General features: G+C 36.7%; 1 protein-coding gene across 2 annotated transcripts in view; it reads left to right on the top strand.

Annotated features, from left to right (window-relative positions):
* The first annotated feature begins 7,052 nt into the window (after window positions 1-7,052).
* Window positions 7,053-24,666, top strand: part of LOC132705176 (LIM domain only protein 3-like) — a 90,886-nt gene continuing 73,272 nt past the window's right edge. For both annotated transcript variants that reach the window (XM_060675619.1, XM_060675618.1), the window contains exon 1: window positions 7,053-7,323. The gene's annotated coding sequence lies outside the window, so the exon portion shown is untranslated. The remainder of the gene's footprint in view (window positions 7,324-24,666) is intronic.

The raw sequence follows: 24,666 nt of genomic DNA, 5'->3' as shown, positions 1-24,666 counted from the left end.
ATCCCTGTTTCCGTATTGTCTCCTTTATTCCATATATCCTAGTGTAGCGTCCATCATCCATTCCTGACTCTTCACCGTTTTATCCGGCTTCAGTTGCTCTTCTGTGATGGAGACTATAGATGTTTTTATTTTATGCCAAAGGTTTTCATTTTCTTCTGTTGTGAGGTATTACTGAGTTGGTATATTGTCTTGTTGCAGTTTCCATATGGTAGTGCTCCTTTAGTGTTTCATTTTGGTCACTTTATTTATTCAAAGCTTAGTACGTGCCACCAACAGATTAAGATCTGAGGGTGACTCTGCATCTGGGTTGCAGTATAAAATTGCATTCGGTGAATTCAGTGAACAATTTGATTTCTTATGATTCTGTCGCTGCTATCCGCTGGGGATTTCCAAGTTCTGGAGGGTAGTTTGAAAAAGGTGTTCATAACCTCAAGGTTCATTTTCTCGCAGACTTCTGTTAAGCGTTCTCCCCACTCATTTCTCAATGCCAGCCCGAAACCGCCCACCACACCCTCCACCTTTCGTTGTCTAATATTAGGGTTCATCTCTCCCAATTTTATATTTACGTCTTTCCTTCTTGCATGTTTGAGGGCAGTTCTAACCTGTACATAGAATTCTTGTTCGCTAATTTTTATCAATGCAACTCTGCTCGATATGAGAATGAATTAGAGTTTCGTCGGTTTGCTTGCTAAGGATATTTGTGGTAGTATGATCTCCGGAGAAATATATGTGGAATTCGTCTATCGTCTCAGTGAGCATGGCCATCATGTCTCGTTGCTTCCTAGTATGTCGATCTGGAGCGGTTTCGCCTCTTTCACTACATTTTCCGTTTCCTGAACTTCTCTGTTCATTTTCAGGACATTATTGAAAAACCAAAGGGTTCTTAGCATCCTCTCTCCACTTAAGGGATGTCCGGGCCTGCAGGCTGCTGCTTGTCATTGTGTTGTCTTGGGGAATACATGTGATCCAGGTAGTTTCCGGTTGCTTTCCTGTATCCTGCATTGTATCAGTCACATGCCGAACAGACGCGGTTTGCCCATTCTGAATCAGACGTTGCATGGGCATCTTTTTAGCTTCACCTTCAGAGGGGCTAACAACATTAGAAACAGCTTCTTAGGCTGGGCAAGATAAAAAACTAAGTTAACTCATTCATCGGAAACATAATAAATTTATGGCAAAAAATCTTACAAATATTTCTTACTAATGTAATAAATTTGTGAGGTATATACGTCTACGATTAAATTTTTTGTAACGTCATCTAAACTTTGTTTACAACGAGATAATTATACCTGTTAAAGCAAGTTTCTTGAAGAAAGAACGATTTATCTCTACCATACCCTCATACAGAGCAAAACCACGGAAATGTAATGAAAACACCATTTTTCGGTGCAAGATATGTCCGGCATATGATACAACCGGACACAAAAACCGCATAAACTCCAAACTTTGAATCGCGACCGCGACGTTTTTTCTTTTATTCCCCAGGTCAGCGTTAGACTCGGCCACTCCCCGAGCCGCGATAAATAATCCGCAACAATTAAAACTATACGAGGTCGGCAGAAATTATTTCTCCCAATTAAAACTAGCCAAAACTTTCCCAACGTTATTTACGACTATCGAAAACAGCGTAGTCCCATCGTGGGAGACCGTGGACGGCGAGACCGCGCCCGCCGACGAAATGAAAATATGCAAAGGAAAATTGAGACAAAAGTCACGCAGGAGAATAAAAAGCTCGTTCGTCGTCTCGGTAGTGACAAATAGATTGATATATATTGTTTTTTTTTTTGCTGGCCGAGTGCGTCCGGATTTGTCAGAGATTTACGCCTAAAGTGTCACCTGTGACTACGTTGCCAGTTTTACTTTTTGGATGGAGTTGGTGAATTAGATCATTAAATCCTCGATGATAAAACGCATAATCTGGAAACGGCGTCGCGTCTAACTATAAAATCCATCGTACAAAGACAAGGGTGTGATATGCGACCAAATTTCAAAATAGGTATCTGAAAATACACCCTGTACATACTATGACAAAGCACCATTCACTCTAAGGGACATGTTGATTGTTAGAAGATAACTGGACATCCATTGTCTTTATTTATAGTTACGTTCAACGTTTCGGTCAGCATCTTTGATTTTTGATAATAGTTGGAAAAACATTTTAATCGAATTGTTGAGTACTGAATCGAATAGAATAATGGTATCTTGACGTGTACCATTTTATTTATTATATTAAACCTTCCATTCGTTTAGAGGGTAGTATTACACAGGGGTAGGTATAAGTCAGTCAGCCACCTTGCGGTTTGTAAAATGTGTATCTTTGAATGGTTTCGTAATCGCGATCAATATAATAAAACAAACGTTATTGTAAAGAAAATCTGACTCCAACGTTTTGAGGCATTTCACTGTACATAACGATCTAATCACAGGTTTATTCATGCACTGTTTTCAAGACTTCAAGTTTTTAGTTGTTTATATGGTCAGTAGAAAAAATTACACAATGTATTAAATAGCATTTTCGTATAGGAATACAACGATGTACGACACAATATGGGTATACATTGTTGAAATCACGAGAAAGAGTTTTTATCAAATTTGTTTTGGTGTGGTTTTTATTGACATATGGGTACAAGGAAATTTTTAACGTTGTTGTTGTTCGTTATTTTTTGCTATAAAAAATAGAACCTGCTTTTTCATTTAGGGAGAAGTTATATAAGCTACAATATTGTGCTATGCTGTATAGTAAAACCGTTGGAGCTGGGCGTATGTATTTAAATAAGTAGCCAGAGAGAAGGCAACCGAGTACAAACATTTTTAAAAGATTAACTGTAAATCTTTAGCAGACCGTTCAACTGGAATCGCGAAATCGACTGCTCATTTAATATTGAGAAAACAAAAATCTCACCAGTTCAAATTTAGAATTTGTCCAGCGCCTAACTCAGGCGATGAAGAACAGTTTAAGGTATACTAGGAAGTGTCAGAAAGATAAAAACTTTCCCCATAAGAATATTTGTTCGAACCACAGTAATAGCAAAAGTAAATAGCGAAATTGATGATTTCGCCAACACGAAACGTCGCACATTAAATATTTCAACGGTACCTTGTAGAACTCAAAAAGTGGTAACGAGAAAGTGACCTTTATTTTTTTATATGTCTTTAAATAACATCAGAAAAAGATAAAAACCAAATCGAAAAATTTAGTTTTTTTTATTAACCCTCATATTTTGCAATGGTTTCCAATATCCATGATAGACATCCTTATCTTGGACGCATTGTATAACGTATTTATTAAATAATATCTAAGAAAATGAGTCAGAATTACATCGAATACGGGAAACACAAAAAGCGTATTTTGGAAATAAAAGTGGGCGGCGGAGGGCATGGGAAAATGGTTCGCGTCACAAAGCAATCAGGACAAGTAATTATTTAAATCCCAAAAGTAAACCGTCTAATGCTGGGGAAATAAATATCACCAAGCATGGTAAAAATCTCGGCCACGTGATCTGTCCGTATCAGTAGCCGCAGTGGTGGCGGCACGTGCCGACTATCACTGCCAGATCTGGCCACCCCTGAATCTATATTCCATGCTTGGATGATCTCGCCAGTCATAGGTTAGGCGACTGTTGCGCCACTGGTCCTCAAAAATTGGTGAATAAAAAATGGTCAAATTAGCGGAAAAAACGAAACTTTATTCTTGAAGTGACATTTCTGTTTTTCTTTGTTGATCGTAATATAAAATACGTGATCCCTTTGTTATAGGGTTATTTTGCAGTGCGCTCTTTTAAACGGCGAAATATCCCGAACCTGTATTGGATTTCCAACAGCAATTTTAGGTTTGTTTAAAAGTAGAAGTACAACAAAACCATTTATTTAAGAGATTCTAGTTATATACCGAAAAAAAAATGTATTCTTAAAACTGTTTAAATTGATCGGCGATTGGCGGAAAAAAACCGCGGTCCAAAACTGTTTACTTCTCCCCCATTGTCCAGGACGGGAAATTAACATAATCTTTGCTTATGCGTCCGCTTCAGATCTGAAAACCTCAACCGCCGAAAATACGATGTAGTAAAAAATGGTCATCGCCGTTGCAGTATAATCTGTATGTACCGTATATATGAGAGATAGAGAGAAAGAGAGAGGGAGAGAGAATGTTCAATTAATTTAATTATACTAATTCGTTCTACGCCACTGGTTATTAATTTTTTTCCTATTAACTCTAATAATTCTACATCTTACAAAAATACCGCGATAGTTTGATTCAATAACAACAAAATTGTGAATCAAAAGCAATCAGAGCTATCCGCTATCAGTAATGTAAGATAATATTATCCACCGTAGGATTGTGCAACAATATTTGTCAAGATCTTAGGCCAACTTTGGAGAAAATAATAACGATTAGGTATTAATCCTTTGCACGCATATATATGTCCTTTCGCGAGTACACTCCACTCGGACTATTATTTTATCTACTTATCTGTCTACTCGAATTTTTTATATTGTTTTTTTCTGAATTAAAAAAAATCGCTTTATAAAAACTATTATCATAAACACTACCGTTATTATTAAATAAATTCATACACAATATAAAAAAATTACATCTTATAATGTTCAGCAAGTGTCACAAATATACTTAGTTTCCCGCCAGCCGCCTTGTACTTCACGGTTAGAACTTACCACACAGTAATTTTTTTTTCATCACTTTGGCGTAAAATATGTGATTTACCATTTAGCCGCTCTTCTGTATCTACAGATCTTCAGAAATTTTGGACCCTTGTCGAAAGTTTCTTGTGATCTCGTCAACCAATTCCCGAACAAACTTTAGAGGTGTCATTGGTTTTTTGTTTTGGCTCGTTATGGAATTTTATATAAAAAATATCCATTGACACTAAACATTTCGAGTCCTCAGAAAAATAACTTTCGCCACTATTTTAAAGACTTCCTCAGGAAACAGTATGACGCTGTGTGGTCGACACTTCCCATAAATGTATTGTAATCGTACCTCCACGTACTCTTCTGTTAATAGGCTGTGTTTCTGAAATATGCCAATAACATTAAATTACTTGATCTGCATGCAAATGTGTTATCTTCCACAAATGTTGGTGTTTTGATAGAATCAGGTCTAAATTTGCGGCTGATTTGAATAGTACTTCTCAAATGAACATTTAGTTTTAACAATTCTTCTGCAAGTTGTAAGCTCGTATAGTATCTATCGGTGTAAAAATGATATCTTCTTCATCCTGGGTTATTGTCTAACATTTTTTGACACACATATAACACTATCCTTGTGCTTACAGGTAAATCAGGTCTCACCAAATCTTCCGCTGTCAAGCTTCCTTAATACGGCAAAATTGAATAAATATATTCGGTGATGGTATCCGCCATTACCTACATAAATTCGTATGCTTGTAATGATTGTAAGTTAAAAAACTAATTTTACCTCTAAAGCCAACAACAGATTCGTCTACCGATATCTCTCTTGATGGAAGAAAATATCCTTTGAATTGCTTGTCCAAATATTCTAAATATTGATTGACTTTCTGAGTTCGATGCAAGTGGAGCATCCAAAAAATTTGTAAAAATCTTTCTCTAAATATGCCACTAAAAAAAGGTATTTTGGCGTTAGAATGTTGTGACCAAAACTTTTGGAAATTGGACAAGATTGTCATATTTTATTATTAAGATTATCATATTTAGGACAACCCCAATAAATGCGGTAAACTCTTCTACTGTAGTAGATATACCCACGTTTTGACAACCTCTTCTATGCTACTTTATGCTAAGCGTAGGTATTTGTTTGTTCCACTATTTTTATTATTAGCTCATCGGTAAAACAGCACTTGAAAAAATCTATGGGTTTTGTAGAACTATCAGGAATTTGTGGTCCTACCATTTTATCCCCGGAAGTCAATATAATTCTGTCTGGTACCTGATCGTGGCATGCGACGTCCTGCCATGGACCAAAATTACCTGGTTGTGTTATATTCTCGTTTTCTTCACTGCCGCTAGAACTTGATGGTAAAGGTACGGTTCTCTGTCTTTTTGTAACTATAATATCACTACCACTACTAGAGTCACTAACATTATCACTATCCAATCTATCATTTCGTCAATACTTTGCAATTCATTTTCAGTTTCAGCTTGTAAAAATTTCTTGGGCATTTGAATTTTTTTTTTCAAAACATACACCGAAAAAGTACACCGAACTTTACCCAATCGTGTTTGTTATAAAACTGAGTAATATTCAAAATGCTAAAATGGTGCACATGTGAACTGAAGTGGTTGAAATATATTCATCCACATATATAAAATAAACAGCTTACGATGGCATGTATATAATAAATAACATGCTATCTTTTATTTTTACGTAAACATGTCCTCGACGAAGGGTCAAGGAAGCAATTTAGAAATATTAGAAATAAGCTTAGGGGATGACAGACCGGCCAACCTGCTGTAATGTTATACTGACATAGTGTGCAAAGCTGTTACTCGTGAACAATAGCAGTGTGTCTGAAGCTGATTTTTAGCGGATGCGATTTTTTTTCAGTATTTCCTTTACTAGAAACAGAGGATTAATATTTTTTTTTAAAGCAAGAACCCTTTAAAATGGAAAAAAAGTAGTAACGCTGGTGAGTCACTTTCTTCATTAATTATCATGAAACTGATCGTGTCGAAGACTGTTGAAGCTGAAGTAATAAGGCAACTGCTAAGTTTCTTTTCACATTTCGGTGGACATTGAGATTCACCCGTGTATTTCTGCAAGAAGCTCGATGAAGTTCGACCAACATTCGTAGATTAGGAACGATGGGACCGTTCTCCACCGACCCCCGCCGATCCTCTTGCGGCTTCCATCAATTAGGCGAAATCCAAACCGATAAGCTGCCGTCAATCAAAACCGTTCCGAGCGTTTATTACACGTTTGACACGAGGAGGCTCCCGCGCCCCTCTCCCGAATGCCGTATTCCCCTCGTTTCATTCTCCCACCACTCGTTCTGTTTCCCCGCGAGAGCTTTAACGTGCTGCGCGATCCGCCGCAAAGCTCCAAAGGCGGAAAATCGGTCGCGAGCTGAACGCGCACTGCGAGAGTGTAAGTCGACGCGCGAAGACGTACTGCTCCATCTCTAAACGAACTACACGTTGAGTTGTTGACACGCCGTTGACGTCAAGTTTGTTGTTTCTAGCGATAACGTTGTTTCCGATATTTTCTCGGTCGACGGGGGCGGTTGTTGTTTGTTTATTTTTTTGGTGGGTGCGATTTTGGTTTTCCGGGGACGCCGCCGCGGTTTCGACGACCACGCGACGCAGAAAAACGGCACGAAGATTAAAGCGGTAAGTTGGAGTTTTCTATTCGATGATGTTTTTTTTCGTCTCGCCGTGGGCAAAGCTAGGTTATGGACTCCTGCGGTAAATTCTTTTTTATCTTTTAAAATAGAATGACGTGTGGGTTTCACATTTTTCTGTTCTTTTTTGAAAATGCGCAATTTTAATTTTAATAACAATAAGGTTGGCTTAAAAACTTTAATCGATCGTTTTGTTTTCAGTCAATTTGCCAGGCCCACTACCACATTAAATAAAGAGTTATATTATTTAACTAACAAAAACTGATCAAAGGTGAACACATACAAGTCTATAAACATGCAATTTAATTAAAAACAGATTTATTGTTCATGGAAACGGTGTTCCGTTAAAAAGGGTAGCCGCACTTTTTGATCTGACCTCGTAGACCTATTCTGAAAGTGAATTTGCCAACATTTATTTACGGGGGTTATTATAATTAAAACTAGTTAAAACAGGCAAAATTAACCAAAATTAATGAAGACCAAACCTAATTAAACCTAACCAAACTGACGAAAGCGTTAAATTCACAGACACAACAAATCTCAAAAGAAATGAGCAATGCATGCCTTGGAAGGTTGAGGTTAGATTTCTATCAAGGAAGTCGAAGAAATTTTGATTGTCTAAGTTGAACAAAAATATTTAAAAATAAAAAAAAGACTATAGAATTACTAACAGACGTCAGCGAGATGTTTAATATATATATATATATATATATATATATATATATATATATATATATATATATATATATATATATATATATATATATATATATATATATATATATATATATATATATAATATAATATATAAAACTATCTTTTGGACTTTCTGTGTTATTTCGCTCTTTCAAAACCCGCGAGAAAGCAAAATTGCAACATTCTCAACGGACGATCGTTCTTTTATTTTATTTTTGCGCGAAAGCGCAACAATGACAATTTTTTCGCGTTTTCGTAAACTAAAACTAATCGGTCGTTCGTATAATTACAAAATATATTGAAGTTTTTTTTCTGTTGTTTAATATCCGAACGCGTTCGTTACTGCGTGGGCAACGGGTCCCCCCCCGCGTCACTCACCCGTTCCCCGGTTCATTTTCCAATAACGTTTTTCTCTTTACGAGGCAAACTACCCATCCGTTAAATTACGCCTAATCAATTTAGCGAATTTCAAAATTACAAACGAAAATATCTCGGGCGTCCAATTTATTTTTACGACGTATATAATGATATAATGAGTGTGTGGCGATATGAAAAATTGCAAATAGGAAAGCGTCTTATGAACCGAGCATCAAAACAAATCTATAAATTACAATCAGCGATTCAATTATTGCTGTTGTATGGTGAGACGTTTAATTTATTTACGCTAATAACAATATCGTCGGATTGGTTTCATTTAATTAGTTATAATTGCGGTAGAGCAACACGCGTATCTATTTTAACCCACTGCCGGCTTATTATTTTATTATTTATTTTCGTACAATACGCGGACACGCCTTTAATTTATACCCGTGAGGGTCATATTATCGACCGACTGGTTAAAGTTACTCGGTGATTAGATACTCTACTGTAGGAACAAGTTATCGATCGGCAGAAATTTTTTTCAACCTCAAACTAACCGAAACTAACCTCTTGGTATCTAATTGGCGTCTATTGCCTAACAGTAATATCTTAACAACAATAGAACTCACAAAAAGAATGCGATGCAGTTAAAAAATACATCTGCAAATTGAAAAACTGTGGTTATAAAGCTTTGACAAACCCATTCCACCTGCTTATATTTAACCCGCTGGCAAGAGGTATTTATTTCCCTGGTAGGCTGAACGGGAACTGTACAATATTTTTTTGCCACTTCACCAGCAGGTTACATAGCGTAATCTGGTCTTTTAACATACATTTTAACAAGTAGCCACACTTGGCAACTGCGCAGTTGTAAAATACATTGTTAAAAACACCAAAATAAATAAATTTACTCGTCAAAGAAAAGATAGATAGGTCTGCAGATTATGAAATCAAAGCTTGCCTGCTGGCAAGATATTTATTCTGGTGTTAAGGAAATATATATTCCCATTTTCAACCCTACCAGTGCCTGCTCTGTTGGTCTCTTTCTCTCTCTCGCTCTCTCTCTTTCAATCTATCTCTTTATTTGTATGTTACTCAACAAGTTTGATAAACGACACCAAAAACAACCGATCGCTCTCAATCCGTGACTAAAGTTCCGGAAATGCTGATGTCGACGAAAACGCAGTCAATTTAAATAAAGTTAGCCGTCGGTGGCGCAGTGGTTGCCACCGACCCCTACCACCCTCCCTCGTCCCGACCGTTAACGCAGATGCCATTTAAAAATAATGTCGTCGATGTCGCGTATATACACGCCGTCGCATCAATTTAATTAATTGGGCGCGAGATAATCGGAAAAATGTAGCAGTTTATCCGAAATAAGCGGCCCCGCTAATTAGATAGCGGGGCTTTGTGCCTTTTTTCCCTTTTTCGTCATCTCGAAACCGAACGTCTAACTTGGCTAATTAGTATTGGTTTACAAGTTAGTCGCGGGGAACGCGCTAATGAGCGCAAACCGGAGCGTTTCTCATTATTTGCCTTTAAGATCGGGGCGAAAGGGGCGGCCCCCTCCCTCCCTGACGCACTGGCGAATTCGTTGTTGCACAAACAAAAGAAACCTTGCTGGAGATCGGCAGGGGAGTTTCTATTAACGGCTCTTCATATCTTTTCCTTTATCAATCCTTACATCCCGTACCCGAAAAAAAAATACTTCTAAAATCGCTCTGATTCGTAAAAACGCGACGGTCTGTCACCCCGCATAAACCTTCATGTAAAAAAAAAAAACTATTTATGCACTAATAATTTATATACTACTATTACTAACAATTTCTATAACGCTTGTTATTTATTTCATTCGACTATTTATTTTTCTGCGCTATACGGTTGAGATTTATGACTGACTTCCTCTAGAGAACGGTGCTCGCTTTTATAGATCGCAGCGCCCTCTCGTGACGGGGCGCACACCCGAGTTTCTTAGAACGCAGACATGACCGAGTTACGGAAAACTAAGATCGTGGTTATATTTCCCTATAATAATATTGCGTCTGTTGTTAATTGTGTAGAAAAGGTAACTTTGGAGTTGCAGTCCGAATTCAATAAATATTTTAAATATTCATGATAGTGTACGCAACGGATATAAAAAAAAAAAGAGTTTGTGTGAAAATTTGATTAGAATATAATTAGTATCCGAGATTTTTGTAGCCATTTAGATTCCATACACCCTTGCATACGTTTTATCATTGAATTAGAAGGTAATAATTATCTCGTATTCTTAGATATTCTTATCAACATAAAATCAGATCTAACACTTTGTCGTTCAGAGAATCATAGAAATCTATAAGCAACCAAGCAACCTCAACCGCAACTCAGGTCCTCCGAGACAATGTTCATGCCCCTCCTTTACCTCCGTCTCCTCAAACAATATATAAGGCGGTACAGAGTAGAATGCGAGCCCGTTTCAGTTAAGTTGCGAAGAAGCCAACAGGATGGTTGACGAAAAAAGATGAAGGGGAGAAGTGGAACATAATATTAACTGGTAAAATAAAATATTGGGGGTTATTTGTTAATTTTACTATAATCTTGCAGATATTTGCTTGTGAATGAACTGTAGCTAAATATGATGATATTATTCTAAAATGAAAAACAACAGACAATGAAGTTCTGGAAACATATATCTTAAACTTTTACTTCTAAGCTATTTGAAAAATTTCAATGAGAAGCTATATCTCCAAACAACTCCTTTGCACGCTTACCTTCATTAATTGATCAGTCTTCGGAGACAAATAGAAGTTGTAGTGATTCTTATTCGTACAAAATCATAATTGGTTGTCGCTATTTTAAAGCACTCTTGGAGATATTACGTAGGAAACACACAACTGATATGATACTTGATGATATGCTACTTCAATACAGAAAATTTTTGTTAAGGCTTTTGATACAGTTGTTGTTTTTCTTGATTTAAAGAAATTCATTTTTTCATCGGTCAACAGATTCTTTATGATCCAAACTCCAAAGACTTGTTTGCAAACATGCCAATAATTCATAAAGGTACATTGTTTATATATGTCAAACATAAGCCGTTATGATGATCACAGTTTTTAATAAATTCCGTTGAAAATTTTCAGACTGGGAAAAGCGACAGTTAAGTTTTATTAAGTTTGAAAAAAAACCAAAACAAATAATGTTGGAATATTTATAAAAATTAATGTTACTAATTTTTTGTTTTACATTTCTACAGGCTCGGTGTGTTTGTGGCCCAAATCTTCCGAGTGTATAATGAGAAATTATATATTTCTATAATATCAAAATGCACTCCGGATTATTTTACCCCATACATTTCAAATAATAACAAACACCATATTCTAAACAATGGGTTTCTTTTTTCAACCGCTTAGGTGGAATTTTATCGCTATGCGCTCGCAATGTGAGGTTAGGTTTCTCCGTTGCCTCGCGTTTTGGGAATATAAACCGGTTCGAAAAAATAACAAAAACACTCATAAACTAAGGAAAACAAAACACGATCTGTCGGTATTCTGTTTGCGTGTATACAAAACGGATGTAAAATAAGCCCGCCATTGATGGATGCTCCTGAACGCCGTTTGGGTATCGCACAGCCGCCTACGTTTAAACGTCTACGCTAAACGCGTATCGCGCTCGTTTTACCTCGAAAACGTATAAGGTTCCCAGTGCTGATTATTTTATGGCTCATATGGGGCCCGTAGCTTCAATTCTTATCATTTATCAGAAACAAAACAAACTATATGCAGATTAAAAGAACTCATCTCTTTTCAGTGAAATTCGAATTTACGTTATAAGACAGTTAATTAATATCGGACGTGTTTCCTGTAACAAAATGAGTTACAGGCATTGTATCCTGTATTAAAGAGACAGTGAAGGCAGAAAAAATTTATTTCGATGCAATAAGAAAATGGCGAAACTCGCAGTAAAATGGACGTATCTTGATAATGCTATTGGGCCCCTCATAAGTCATACTTAATGAGTGAATAAAAAATATAAAATAGATTTTGCAGCGGTTAAATGGTGTGTCGGCTAATGGCGTAGCCGCTACCTTTTCTTTGTGGACGTTTGGGGACGGAACGTTTTGAATAATATTAGTTTTAATTAGTTATACGGACCGGATTTTCCAATTTAGACCTCTTCGTAATAATTACGATGCGCCTGGGGGGGTGGCGGCGAATATATTGCTAAATTATCCCGGATTATCCGTTCGGTTAATAATTAGTCGCTTCTTCGTCGTATTTATTGCGTAATTTTATGCGGGGGGAATTATAGAAAATAATGCCGCGGACCGATTAAAGCGGAGAGGTATTTTCGAGTTGCACGGTAATGGCCACCACTTACGGACATTTACATCCGCGTACAGGCCTAATAAATATGTATTGGGAAATTTTCTAATTACCCCCTCCGCGCTTATTTGCATTTTCATTGAACGGTATTCTGGTCCGTTTAACAATTAAATCGGTTTCCGATTTTATCAGCGCGATATATACAGTGGGTTCAAGGAAGCTCGGCAGTCATATATTTTTTACTCTCTCAGTGAAAATATTTATTAAAATTGTTTCACTAGTTCTTTAAGCAATAATAAAGATAATAAATGAAAGGTAAGGCTAAGTATATTCCACTAATAATGTTATTCACACTCTTAATGTACCTTCGAAAGATTCAGGATTTATTTTGTCTTTTTTTCAATTTCTTTTTAAATAGAAGAAGTGACGGAACTGATTTTTCCGTTTCAGAAAGTCATTGCTATGGTACAGTTACCAGTGTTTGGTAGTTGAGAAGGGCTTGATGGTTTCACTGGTGTTGTCTTAAGGCATTATCATATCGCCATCTGGCCCAAAAACTACTGGCCATCAACTCTCTTGTTTACAGAGCAGTAAAACTATCGCAACCCTAGTCACAACCACACACTAGTCACTGTGGTCCTTCCTTACATTCAAAACATCACTGACCATATACCAAAAGTTCTTAAGAAATATGACGTTAAAACAAGATTTACGAATTTTCAAGAAATCTCTCAACAACTTCGATCGACATTGGAGAAACTGGACGAAAAATATCAACTCAAAAGAATCGTGAAACTGGACATCAAATCCTATCGGATAAAACTAAAATTTTTGCATGTAATCGATTTTTCTACCAAAGAAAAATCCGAGAATCCATAGAAATTTCTGAACAACGCCACTGAGGTTATCCAATTCACCAATATGGCAATCAGTGGTAATCAATGGCAATGTGCATGGACCCCCACCCCCCCCCAACAGTATATAGGCAGGTACAGAGCACACTTTTAGCGTTACTGTGATAGAAAATGTGCCAATAGATAGCTAGATAACTCTTCAAAGAGATATCTTGAAATACGCTGCAACGCTCTTACGAATAAAGATTTCGTCGCGCACATGCGCGCAAAACTATTTAAATTACATGCTTCTTGTCAAAGAACTATAATTAATAAGACAACACCCAATTATCTGAATCGCCTCGGCGGCGGCGTTCGATTTAAAACCAATTTGCATTAAAATAAATCGAGTTCTCTTGCGGGCATGCAGGTGGCATCCTTGTCGACTTATCCATTTTTGATTTCGTGTATGTAAATTTCAATTTAATTACAAATTGGATTCCAATTTTCGTCGCTAGCCGCAACCAAACCGGTTCGTTACCGTTCGTTTCGACCCTTCCGACTGATCGAACTGCTCTGGTTTGTGACTGAAACCTCGTTTACATTAAGTAAACTCAAACACTCGACACGTGGATGCCATTGTGTGCTTGCTTGCAATTCGATAAAATCAAATATATTATGAGAGGAGTGAGAACAAGAAAGGCAGAATACACAAACATAATAATCTACAGGGCATTCTATTTAAAACTTCAAAATTTGATATTCCAGGTAGGTCATTACAAGCTGCATATGGATGGAGATATGGATGACATGTTAATTTTGATAAGGAATTTGATGTGCTCGAAGAAAAGAATCAAGTCCACAATTAACAAAATTAAATTTTCTCGTTATACGCTAAAGGGCATACGAATTATATTTTTTCCTTCGTTGATCATTCGCCTTTAAATTCGCTTTGTGTATACGGGGAAGGCTAATATTTCACTCCTCCATTAAGGAAATTAATCTCACGATTATAAACATTAGTTGGGAACAGCTAATTACTTTTTTAATAAATTATACGCATCCCGGCAAAACACACACACACACATACACACAGGAGGTTCACTTATGTGCTTAGCGTCCTTCTAGTAACAAGCAATTTTAATTAAATTTTCTCCATTCACTAGTTACCGTGTATGAATATTCCCCTACTATAATTAAGGTAGACGCACGTCACCCGCACTTGAAGCAAGCGCATTCCATAAATTTCGGGCCTAGGTTTCACTTTGCCAACAGAAGGGGGTTGCGTTACTTATAATATAGCCCCTCGGTATGATCGGGCAGTCGGTAACATCACGAAAGCTGCAGTATCACAGATACTATGTTGTTAAAATCTGTTCATAGATATAAGAAAGTGACTAACTGATACGAATTAAGGAAAGACCCGGGCAAGCTGTAAGAATGAAATATGGCCGAACAGGTCCGTACTTTGCTTAGAATTTAATTATTTGGGGTTTTGTTAGGAAAGATACTAAACAATATTTATTTATTTATTTTTGTTTAAATCTAAAATAAAATTACAAATTATTTTTTACCTACTTAAATTACTTAAAATTATTCACATAATATATCAGTATCACTATCACTATCATCGCGTGTTCTAATTATTATTTGTTCTATATTATTTGCAATATGGATATTCGATTGTTCTGCTTTTTCTATATGTTTAACAGAATTTGCCCAACTTTGTGGAGGGATGTTAACAACTTCGGTGTCTATAAGTTTGAGGACATTGGAGTTAACACGGGAATAAACATTGTTACGACGAATCGCAGATTTCAATTGGTGCCAAACATGTTCAATGGGATTAAATATACAGTGGTAAGGTGGAAGCTTTAAAATTGTATGCCCTAGATTTTTTGCATAATTATCACAGACGGATTCCTTTTGTAGGTCCAAGCTTTGTAGAACTTCAATTAATTGCTTTTTGGTATAATCTTCGTGAAAATAAATGTCGTTATTATACAAGTAGTTTTGGATTGTTACTTTTGTGTCACATAAGGAAGGGGTCTCAGTCAACTGTCTACTGTGATAACTTGCATTGTCCATTACAATGACCCTATTAGGAGGAATGTTTGGAACTAGTTTGTTTTTAAACCAACTTTCAAATAAATCCGCGGTGGTGTCTTTGTGGTAATTCAGAGAAGAATCTTTAATATTTTTCGGAGACAGAGAAAGTCTATTTGGAATCCAATCATCTTTAGAGCCAGCATGTAAAATACTTATTCTTTTACCTCTTTTTGATGGCGCGTTTGTTTTACAGTTATCAGTTGAGTCAACTCAACCCTTTTCCGGAGTATCATAAGCGTCGAACCAGGTTTCATCCAAGTAAATAATTGGCCTTTGTTTCCATTAAAATTTGCCTTTTGTCAATTTTTTTAAATCTAAAACCCATGTGTTGAATACACTTCCATTAGGTAGTTCTGCCACTTTTAACACCCGTTTCATCTTTTTCAAGCCTCCTAATTAAGATATCTGAGGTAGGCACGCTTTGTTCCTCGTATAACTGGTAAATTTTACTCCGTATTATATCTTGATCACTTTCATCTGCACTCGAAAAAATGCAATTTTCCATACAGTTGATGTTGGAATTTTCGTCGAATGTGGTCGTTTCTTCTAAAGATGCTTGCTTGCTGGCACCACGTTCAATGAGAGTCAATTACTCTCAATAGAATAGTGTTATCCAGATTTGGGCGGGAGTATCTCCTGAGATACACTAGACTCGCTCATATTTTGCATAATTCGCACACGATTCAACACACGCTGTATTACACACGAAATAAGAATGATTACTAATAAACTTAAACTGAGTAGTATACCAAACCAAAAAATATTAAACACAGGTAGGTATAAAATTATTTTCTATTACGGACCACAATTTTACCTGAATTTAAATTCCGAAACTTTAGGTAATAATCTTGTTGCATTTTATGTTAATGACCACCCTTGTATAATCCCATTCAAAAGCAATTGGTCACTTTCTTATATTTATGAACGGACCGTAACTGCTATTTGTTGCGCCGAGACTTCGTACTGTACAGCCTGTTTGCTATTTAAATACAGTAATAGATTTTACTTGCTATGCATGCACAATTTACTACACTGTATATTGATAATTTCAGTTTAGTTGGAATCTGATAAAATATTTTTGAGATGTCGTCTAAAACATTTTCTTTTCTGTCATGTTTATGAAGCTAGTTTTCCTAAAAGTTGCCATTAGTTGCAGCGAGTGAATTTTCTTGCTTGGATATCAAAAGAAAAGACAAAAAATATGGCCGAAATTTGTAATCAGTACTCTTATTTGCAGAACATTCGAAAAATGTAACCTTTGTTAATTAAATTTGCATTAAAATGTCGCTTCTATCAATGTTTGCAGCAAGTTAATTGTAAAAATATATCGTTTCTTACAATCAAAATATTATGTTTATTTTCTGATAAACCTTAATAACTCGCATCGAACCAGGAACGTCAATATTTTTGTGACATTTTTAAAACTCAAAACATCAAATAGAGTATATAGTATACTTCTGCATTTGGTGTCCTATTTTATCCTATTCTATCTGCGTTTGTCCCTGTCCTTTATGGTCAGGGCCCTGGATTCAGACCTATCGATCCATTATGCCAGCACGTCTTCACTTTCTCCTCTGGAAGAATTCTGTACTCTCGAGGAAGTACGGCACCTCTCTCATGAGGAGTTTGGATAGTTCCTCGGCTCAATGAAGTGAGCTCTTAGAACTCTTAATCGACTGCTCCCTAGTGGTGCGCAGCTGGTTAGGAATTGGAGTTTCATCCTCTGATCTTTAAAATATTTCTTCTCGATGTTGCGACGGAAAAGCATTGTTGCCGTACAAGATGCGATGGAGATTTATACTTAATTAATTTAAAATAATACTTTACTTGATTTAAATCGGTTACATATTAAGCTAATTAGAAATACCCAAGCATGGAGAAACATGATTCTTCCGATGAACTCGGTAAATAAGCTGCAAACTTGATGTTTGCACTTGGTCAGCAACGTCCAAACAAATTCAATCGACACTACAAAAATGATTAACCTATTGAGCCACAAAGTTAGATTTGGGTTCAATTGGAAGATATCTCTTATTGTAATTTTTAGTTTTTAATGTGATTTTTAATACACAAACTAACCAAAACTAAGCAGTTTAGATGGCATTGGGGCGTCATTAATTCCTTACTCCTTAACATTTCGTAATTAAGAGTCGCTTCGAAAAACCATCACTGACACTTTACTGGGATTCAGTCTCAGCAGATCCTAGATGATAAAAGTTGGTTTAATCATTGCCCATTCAAGTCACAGACTCTACAAATTCTTAATCAAGAAATACATTCGTGTGTCACCCGCATAGATCCTAGCAATATTCTAAAAACTTTAGGAGGTTGCACGTATAAATTGGTGCAAAATGGGGCCCAAAATGCCACTTCGTTGTACGCCCAACTGAACTAAGAGGGGTTTAGGGTACATAATTGTCATTGTAATTTTCACTCCCATGTTGCTGCAATACCGGGAAACATACAATAATTTACAGAAGACCGTGATAATCAGGTTAATTCAATTAATATTTTAAACTATAAAGTTTCTTCATCAGTAAAGGGGCAACAAGTGTGCATCTTGCGATAGTAAGGGGCGCTGCATACGTTCGAAGGTTTTCCACGAGCAGCGATCTGTTGCCAAGACAAAAACAGAGTCACCAGTACTAGTCACTGAGCGACGCTGTCCTTTATAGCTATAAAGCAACCGCAGCAGCCTCTCTATTATCTTTAGCGACGATCTGCGCGATGTTTGCTGCTACTTGCCGGGCTCGCCGCAAGGGCGCTATTCCAATAATTGAATCACCCTCCAATAGCTGTAATGCGCTAATAATACGTCATAATGTGCGATTGTATAGCCTGATGAGATTGCTTTGTTTCGTATAGATGGCGGAATCGGATTCTTCTTCGAACTCGGCGGGCTCTCAAATAGATTGGGAAACGTAATACAATTTACTTTCCTCCTGTGTGTGTGTGTGTGTGTGTGTAGGGTTGGGACAGGGAGGGTATATATCAGGCAGACGTTAGTCGTCGCGTTACTTTGATTAACTTTACGTAAAAAAGTTATCAGTAACCAAGTTTGCCGATTGGAAGCTTTTTTTATAGGCCGGAATATAAATAAACAATTACGGGAATTAGATATTTGTTTTCCATCTATATCGACCAGAGTTCAATTAAAGCAATACAAGTGATCTTTTAACCAAACAAGGAATAATTTGGTTACTATGAATCACGATTGTGAGGTTAATTTAAATTAAATCAGATTAACGTGACATTTTCTTTTTTCTACTTCCTTCTGTAAAATACCTAATTATACCGTGCAGAAAGTGTCACTTTACCACGTGAGTTTCTTTTCCCATGAATCCGAGCCACTTCGGATATTTCCGAGATTTTACAGCACGGGTTTGGCAGCAATCGGATGTTTTCGGATATTTTACCGCACGACTTGCATTTTGTTAGTGTTATTTTGCAAATATGGACCCGCTCCGCTCGTGCCAAATAAACTCATGACTCAAAGGCCATTTCATTCTTCCCGTAGTATCAAACGTGAGGACGTGAGACGTTAGTTGACCAAGGAAACCCAGATATGTGACGGTTTTCTTTTATAAAAAATGCTCGCCCGCTCCATTATTTGTAGTTACAAGCCTACCTAATTGGTGCACGTGAAATGTATTACCCTAGATATAATTGAAATGTTTTTGATAGTATCAGTGGCGTACCCACCACCATAATCGCCCGCATAATACTCTAATAGGTCGTATCCTAATTCCCCAAGAGCGTGGTGTAATAACCATTTAAATAAACGCTTTGTGTGTAAATCGGGTCGATTATTTTTACCACTTGAACGCAAGAATTGTCTATGGGGGAAAACGGTTGCAATCCGGGATTTATAACGACAACTGGAGTGGAGTAAACCGTAGAGAGAATAATCACTTCTTGAAGTATTCTTCCACAATATTTTCTTATACCATTTAATAGTCAAAAAGTTCTTTACCTGTAAGTTATAAAAATTGATAGTCAGGACTTTGCTATTTAATGTTTTTTAGGAAATATTTCTCAACGATTTGTTCTCGATGTTTCCCTCAGGTAGTCTAAAAGTATCTAAAAGTATGGGCATGCTTCGAAACAATGAGCTAACAGAGAGGATCGTTGTTGACTTAGGACGATTAGGTATCAGAACAAATTTAAAGAAGCGAATGGCGTGCCGTTGTATTATTGTCAATCAATGTTCGATTTGTTTGCCTGGTCTTGACCACTGTATCGCCCGAGGAAGCTTCGATTTTCCATCTCGCGCAAACATCCCCACGCCAAGAGGTCCGATCCGCATTCAAACAGGGAATATTGTTTATTAAAAGATTCAATTATTCCTCGGTGCCCAAAACAAAATTATAATATGGATAGGCATCTGTTCCTTCTACCTTCTCGTTCGTCAGTCGATGTTGTGTTCGTAATAATTATTTTCGAGAGCACTTTAGGTTGTTAATTGCATTTGCATCTTGACAGTTTCTTGTTTGGTGGCTTGTCGCCACGGGTTAAGGTAAGAAAGTCGATGTTATGAATTATTCACGACACCTCTCTTCCGAAGGCGTCGTCTTAGCTTAATTGGATATTAAAGCCTTGATTTCTAGATATGGATTATTTAAAATTCCCGATCGATATAGTCATTAGCGCCTATCTCGGAACAGGGACAATCTGAATATGCTTATATATCGAGCAGCCGAAATTAAATCGAACGATACAGTAATGGAACCGAAAATAAGAAAGTTAATAGCCTTTTTAACCGGGTGTATATAATGAATAACACTATTCAGGTTCGGTATCTCTAAAAGCATCAATTAAATTGAGATTTGGGTAAGAAGTCGAATCTGTTGATTGGTTGCCTGGAAGGCATTTGGTTTTTATTTTAATAATCACGTTCGAAATATTTTAAACATACCTAAAATAAACATCTTTCTTATTTTTATTTAATTTTTAAATCATATTTTTCTACTACCGTTGCATTTTACTGCTGTTTAGGGATGATTTAAAAAAATAACACAATATTAGTTTGACACTATAGTATGCTCCGTGTTAATCAAAATAAGTCAGTCCTTAGATTGTAATCGTAATAGCTCTAATAAATGTATTACTTTAAATAAAAAAAGAATCACTCTAAAAAAGTTTTCTGAAAACTTACTCGTAACGTAGATATTCATTCAGCCATAAGGAACTGTTCGCTGTTCCCAAGCATACTTCAGCCCAATTTAAACGCACATCAAAGCCTAAATTAGATAATGTTATCTTTCTATTTAGAATTTGTCTTTGTAATTTTGATATCTTTTTACAGATTTTAGTGACGTCACATGGCAGTATATTATAATTAAGGTCGAGAAAAGTTTAAATTTTTAATGCAAATCATTATTTTAGATAAATTAATGTGCAAATTTAACTAACCTTGAAAAGCTAGTGATCGTAGTTGTGCACCCGTGGTTTTTAGTTGAGAGTCGATCTAGCCCCAAGCGTCTTCTTTTTGTTCCCTCATCTGAAAACTGCGCTCGGAGGGCAAAGGTTTTCGTCAAATTAGGCAGTTAAAGAAATACAAGGAGACTATGTAGTAAAATTAAAAAAAAATCTTGTTAGGTCGAAAACTTGTGCCACCCATCGTATATCCGATTTAATAAATAACATACAAAATACTATTTCCAAATCTTATGGATTCCTGCTGCGTCTGTGTTGATGAATCATCCTGTTGACTTCCTGAGAACTTAAGTGAAATAGTTTCACAGTAACAAGTGAAAGTTTCTTTGAAAAATTAACATATAAGATATTTAAATAAATATCATAAATTTAATATTAGAGTAATAAAAGAAAATCTGATGATTATAGACGGAAAAGTTACCAACGATCGAAATATAACGGTCGCGACGAATGTTCAGTTCAAGATTTATTCAGACCGCACGTGACTATTCGTCAAGAAATACAGTCGTCGCCAGTTATACGAGGTTTGCGATTGTTAACTTGAGTGAAATAGTTTTACAGTAACAAGTGAAAGTTTTTTTGAAGAATTAACATATAAGATATTTAAATAAATATCATAAATTTAATATTAGAGTAATAAAAGAAAATCTGATGATTTTAGACGAAAAAATTACCAACGATCGAAATATAACGGACGCGACGAATGTTCAGTTCAAGATTTATTCAGACCGCACGTGACGATTCGTCAAGAAATACAGTCGTCGTCAGTTATGCGAGGTTTGCGATTGTTTTGGAAATAATCCAGTTGGATGTGTGTGTTTGCCTTGGCTATTTATGCGCTCGCGCAAGAACATAAATGCGGATCCATTTGATGCGCGTAATTTGTAACCGTTTGTCCGCAAATCTCGATCGTTAACTTCAAAGACGCGTGGATAATTTCGTTCGAACAGGGGCGTCCAAACGGCCGCCCCAACTTTTTTTAAAAATAAAATTGATAAATTTGCTTGTTACGTCAAGAAGTGCAGTTTAACTTGTAGTCTAGCGTTTCCAAAATAGAGCTGCGGCGTTTCCTGCTCTTCATTTATCCAGCTTTATATAGTTAATCGTAAAAATATTTTTAAGGTTACAGCATGATTGAAAGACATATTAACTCTGTAGTCGAAAGGAAGATAGGAAGACCAAGAACCAAGAACGTGGATGTAATATGTATTAGATGCAGTAACATTTGTGCAGCACTAAGTGCAAAGATATTTTATTAATATAATTAATATAAAACTAAGAGGTAACCGTCTTCCAACTGTTATGATACCTTGAAGGTAGCGCCTTTCTCCGTTTTTTCGTGAGCCAACAAATAGCAACGGGACAGACGTATTTGACTATATATATCTACCTGTATGTTGAAGTTTTTGTTATTTAAAATTTTCAACACAGTTAAAAAAATCTTAGTGCAGTTTATTAAACTAAAATTAATGAAAAATCAACGGAATAACGCAGTTGCTTCGTTGAGAGTTCTTAACAACTACGTACAAACGGTCCTAAAAAGTCCACCACAGACCCATGTGGCGTATATTATTCAGAAGCATCAATAAATTTAAAAAAGAATAAAACTAACAGCAAAACTTAAATAGCAAAATGTCTAAAAGATACAGCTGTTAAACAAGCATTCTCAAATAATACAATTTATGAATCTTCATGAAGCTCAACACTGTAGCTACCTCCAACTAAAATGTTATCCTTTACTATTCGAAGAAACATTAAAAATATACTATGCGTTGACTGTTGCAATTTCTGTGGCATGGCAGATTGAATGTAAAATTTGAAATCATGACTGCGAAGTAAACGGAAAGGGTCGATAGGAACTTGGAAGATATAAGAAAGACCACCAAGACAAGAGTACAAGATGCGAGAAGACAATAATTGGATTTTCTCGTAGATATGATTAGGTGGAATTTCATTTTAAATATGAAATCAGAGCTAAATTACAACAGACGTATAGAGCGACCCCGGGGTAGAACCTTGGGTCACCTTGGGTACTCGAAAACGTAAGAAGTTTTGGAATTCATTTGGGGGATAGAAAAAAAATCACGGAGAATACGAAATTGAAATTTCTTGTCGATGTCGGAGTATTTCAGAGAGCTATGCGAATACTTAGAAACACCCGAAGGGCTAGTAATGGGTGTTTTTTTTTCGATGTATAGAACTTTAAGTTGGCATAACTGTTCAAGATGGCGACCTGTCAAGTGATTTATTCTCAGTTTGGTTTGGCAATTCATCATGAATAGAATGAATAGCTTCACGCCTGAACAACGCTTGCAAATAGTGAAATTTTATTTCGAAAATAATGGTTCAGTGCGGAATACGTTTCGCGCACTACGTCCATTTTATCCTCGACCAAAATCGTCCATCAAAGCAGTTAATTCGATTAACCATGGAACGTTTTCGCTCCACGTTTACTCTTATTGATAACTCGCATCCCCAGAGACGCCGTACGGTGCGTACAGAAGAGGCTATTGCTGCTGTAGAGCGTAGCATTGAGGAAGACCCGAATGAGTCCATCCGCCATCGAACACAGGAATTGGATCTGTGTCCATCCACTTTATGGAAGGATCTTGATTTGCGTGCTTACAAAGTCCAACTCGTGCAAGAATTGAAGCCAAACGATCATCAAGTAAGGCGTAGATTCGTCGAATGGGCCCAAAACGATATTGCCGTTGTTCCCGATTTTCATAAGCTAATTTTGTTGAGCGATGAAGCGCACTTCTAGTTGAATGGCTACCTCAACAAACAAAACTGCCGCATTTGGAGCGAAGCTAATCCTCAAGTGTATGTCAAAACACCGTTACATCCAGAAAAACTGACTGTTTGGTGCGCTTTATGGGCTGGTGGAATCATTGGTCCGTACTTCTTCAAAAACGATAATGGCCAGAACGTTACAGTCAATGGTGATCGGTATAGAGCTATGATTACAACTCTTTCATTCCTGAATTGGATAACCATGATGTCCAGGAGATGTTGTTTTAACAAGACGGCGCAACATGTCACACAGCTCGTGCTACAATCGATTTATTGAAAGACACGTTTGGTGACCGCCTAATTTCACGTTTTGGGCCTGTGAATTGACCTCAAAGATTTTGACCATTTGGAAGACAACATTCGCCGTGTTATTGCCGATATACGGCGACAAATGTAGGAAACAGTCATCGAAAATTGGACGTCCAGATTGGACTACATCCGCGCCAGCCGTGGCGGTCATATGCCAGAAATCATATTTAAAATGTAATGCCACAAGATTATCTGTCGGATAAATAAAATTCATGTCAGTCGAATAATCCATCGTTGTTTTATTGCAACTTTAAGTTGTATACATCGAAAAAAAAACACCCCTTATTAGTTACTTTTGGTTCTCGTGCGTTTTTTTCTAATATTCTATTCAATAATAAAATCCCTGTTTGTACCGTAGCCGGGCATATAAATAGCACAAACTAGACGGACGTAATTTCGCAACTTGTGTTTCCGATCGTTTCGATTGTGCCTGGAATCGATTAACCGCTCCGTGCGGAGTACTTTGCGGAATAAATTGCACGTCCGCGTCTT

The sequence above is a fragment of the Cylas formicarius genome, unplaced genomic scaffold (assembly GCF_029955315.1).
Source record: "Cylas formicarius isolate icCylForm1 unplaced genomic scaffold, icCylForm1.1 PGA_scaffold_7__23_contigs__length_41026272, whole genome shotgun sequence".
In the NCBI taxonomy this organism is placed as follows: Eukaryota; Metazoa; Arthropoda; class Insecta; order Coleoptera; family Brentidae; genus Cylas; species Cylas formicarius.
This window is presented reverse-complemented; position numbering and strand designations above follow the sequence as displayed.